General features: G+C 33.7%; 1 pseudogene; it reads right to left on the reverse strand.

Annotated features, from left to right (window-relative positions):
- Positions 1 to 3055: 3055 nt before the first annotated feature.
- On the reverse strand, positions 3056 to 3991 carry LOC120584346 (olfactory receptor 1052-like; annotated as a pseudogene).

Below are 3991 nucleotides of genomic sequence, written 5' to 3' on the forward strand. Positions count from 1 at the left end.
GTGTGTGTTTTCATCAACTAGATTGCCTTTTAACATTAGGGGTGACTTTGCCAATTATGACACAAAGATAAATATTATGTTGAACATTTTTTACACCGTGTTAGCTGAACATAAAAGTAATTATTAGAAACATTAAGTAGGCTGATACTTGGAGGATAGAATGAAAAATATAACAAGAGGTAAATACAGGTAAAATGGTAGGCTCGATTTTAAAAAGGAGTGAGGTAAATAACAATAAGTCACTAACACAGGTCAAATTCAACCAAATCAACACATACAAATGCCTAAGAACAAGGTGGTGAAAATTTGCAGTGATTTTAAAATGAAGCAATAGTGAAAACAAACTAGCACACAGGGAATGTTATAAGTAGTTTTATTAACAAAAGTATTTCTTTTTCTTTGGCAACCAAATGTTAAGAAAAATCTTAGTTAGAATGGTTTCTATTTCTTAAATGCCTAATATGTCCCAAGCATTGCGCAACTATTATCTTTAACCATTATGTGATTTTGTTTAAATATTCTCATTCACATGATTCATGTTATAGGTGGCTCAGCATAATTAATGAAATTCTCCAAATTTGCACTTTAGGAAGTGGTAGAACAATAACTTTAATGCAATGATTGTCTTATGTTAAAATTTGTGCTCCTACTACTATTTATTCCACGCAACTTTTCAATATTGATGAAGTGAGGAGTGAAGTTAATAATGATGGAATTTGAAACCAGATTGCATGAAGAGCAGTGAGAAAATATAGGAAATATCCAGTGTGAGAAAAATTAGATTCAGGATGGCATCCCAGCAAAAACCGAATATCCGAGGAACCTAAGAATGAAGTGTGAGGATATATTAATTCTAAGACTTCATAAGACGGTTAAGACTAATCGATGTAAGCTCTAAGGAGAGACATATGTCTTGTTTAAATTTTTAAAAAAGTCATCATTTAATTGGTAAAATTTAATAAATGCTGGTTTTGTAGGGGAAAGTAAACAACCATCAGAGAATTTTTAGAAAGTATTCTATATAGGAATAGAGTTTCAATGGCATGGCAGTATGATCCTTAGATGTCCATGATTCTGGGAATTCAAATTTGTCCACAGGTCGCATTTGACCTAAGAAGACAGAAAATAGTCATCAAAGCTTGGTTTTGTAAAATCACAATGTGCTCAAAGCACAGGACCAAATCCCAAATCTTAGGAATATAAATTCATTGCATTGGCTCCTGGGTCTTTTCTTAGTCAGCATCAAACATGATCCTAATGCAAATGCAGCCCATTTTCCTGATGAATTAGGCCAATTTCCAAATCACAAACTCCAAAACTACACACATAAAATAAAAAATTAACACATATTTGATAGAGAGTCTCTGGGGGAGAAGAGGAGAGTTATGTGAGATAAACATCTGCTGATTCCTGATTTCTCTGTGGGTTGAGGTTGAATAGTAACTGATCTTATGTATGAGGTGAAGGAATGGGTGCTCCAAGTGTCCAAACTCAATTTTTGTCCTGATATTTCACGTGACTATTGATGGAATAGCATCAGATATTTCATTGATGAAGCCTTCATTTGTTTCCTATTAACTAATTATATCTACCATTTAAGGACATTTGGAATCTACTTCATGTGGTTTCATTTACTTATAGGATATAGAAAATATACTACTTATTTTCCAATCTACATTCTATGAATCTGCCACACACCTTCCATTTGCCTCGGAATTCTGAGAGGTTTTTTTTCTCATTTTAGCATCTAGTTCCTATTTAATAGCATGATTTAGTAGCTATTTGTTGAGATGAAGTTCAAAATTAGGTCAGCATTTTTTCCATAAAATAATCCCCTTCCCACATATACATACTTAATAAACTGTGTTATTTTATCTGCATCTCAGGAGGCCATGCCCCTTTTTTATAGGGTGTGTATTGTAACAGAATTTATTTAAAATTGTAAATAGTTCAATTTATTTTTCTGAGTTCAGTTATCTTGCTTGTATATCATTCTTTGAGTTTCATATTGTAGGATACAAGATATTTTATGTTTTTGAAATTGTAAAGAACTATATACAATTTACTTTATTTATTATCATTTTATTTTATTCTGAAAATTAAAATTTTTATACAAATGCTTTTATGGGGCCCAATTTCAAATAATATCTTAAATAATCTTGGAAAATCATGAAGGGTGATACAAATGTTATATAATGTTATCAGTGCTATTGTTGGTAGTGGTATCTTCTCATTTTGAAAGGCAGGTTTTATATGAATTTCTTTGCATAATTTTCTAATATAATAAGCATTTCAATTTGCTGCTTCACAGATACTGAAGCCATTCACTTATATGATTTTGGCTGTCAGTGAGAGGAAGGAAATTTAATCTAGCCTGCCATGTAAAAATACAAATTAATATTTATAGAGCATTCAGATGTCCCATGGTGCTGCTTAAACTATTTACCTGTAGTTATTTCAGTATTTAAAAAAAACTCAAACATTAAATTAAATTTAATTTAGACTAACAATGAGTGGAAAGGTCATGTAGAACTAAGATTTCTTTCTATGTTTGGGTGTTTACATTTCTTTGAAGTATATCTGACTATAAATAGTCCAGGCTAATTTCAGAAACACATATCTGTCAGTTTTAGTAGATAATTCAAGTACCAATACTTCTTGCTTGAAAATTATTTTTTTCTGTGCTCAACATAAGAACTGGGTTAAGAAATTTTATTATATTTCAATTTTTTTATATCTTTCTATTTGTGTGTGTGTGTGTGTGTGTGTGTGTGTGTGTGTATTCACATTTCTACCCGCATGCAAAAATTGAAATGTCAACAATTGTCATTTAACCCAGGTTTTCATATGGTTTTTAGGTTAGTTTACACAATAGCCAGCTATATGTACTATGACATTTAATTTTCTAGGATTTTTTCTTCCACTGTAAAACAGAGGGTTCTAATTACATAAACTCTAAGATTCCTTAGGGATCAATATTTTAATAAATTCATATAGATATCATTATCTCAAGCATTTGTTGGTATACTAATTTAAGGTACATATGGTGTAAATATTAACAAGGGATATATTTCATTTCTAGGGCCCTTTCACGGCATTCTTCACTTCCTTATTTCTTAGGCTATAAATCAATGGGTTTAACATCAGAATCACCAGGGTATAAAGCACAGATACCACCTATCCTGTTTTAAGGAATATTGGGAGCTTGATTGAGTATAGCTAAAGCCTCCAGAGCCATAAAATAAAGTCACAGCTGTTAGATGGGAAGCACAGGTGGAGAAGGCTTTGTGTCTTCCTGCTGCTGAGCAGATCCTCAGGATCGCAGCGACAATGAAGATGTAGGAGATCATCACAGTCAAGAAGTGATCATGGCAATAATGCCAGAGAAGATTAAAAGCAACAATTCATTCATAGATGTGTCAGAACATGACAGCTTCAAAAGCGGGGGAAGGTCGCAGAAGAAGTGACTGATGACATTGGGCCCACAGAAAGACAGTTTCACCAAGCCAATCGTGTGTGTCAGTGAGTTGATTATACCTCCTACACATGATCCAATGACCAGGGCAACACAAACTATTTTAGTCATAGCCACTGTGTAAAGTAAAGGGTTCACAATAGCCATATAGTGGTCATACGCCATTGCAGCCAGCAAGAAGCCCTCGGTGGTAAGGAGTGACAGGAAAAAAAAAATCTGCACGATGCACGCAGAAAATGAGATTGTCTCTCGTTCAGCAAAGAAGTTCAGCAGCATTTTGGGTGCAAAGACTGATGAATAGCAGGCATCGACAAAGGACAGGCTGCTAAGGAAATGATACATAGGCGTTTGGAGTTTGGGAGTTATTCGGATTAGAAAGAGCATTCCTAGATTCCCCACTAAGGAAATGGTATAGATAAGCAGAAACAACACAAAGAGGACCACTTTCAGTTCAGCACTATCTGTCAGTCCCAAGAAGATAAACTCAGTAACCAATGTAAAATTAACATCAGCCAT

The sequence above is a fragment of the Pteropus medius genome, unplaced genomic scaffold (assembly GCF_902729225.1).
Source record: "Pteropus medius unplaced genomic scaffold, Ma_sr-lr_union100, whole genome shotgun sequence".
Lineage (NCBI taxonomy): Eukaryota > Metazoa > Chordata > Mammalia > Chiroptera > Pteropodidae > Pteropus > Pteropus medius.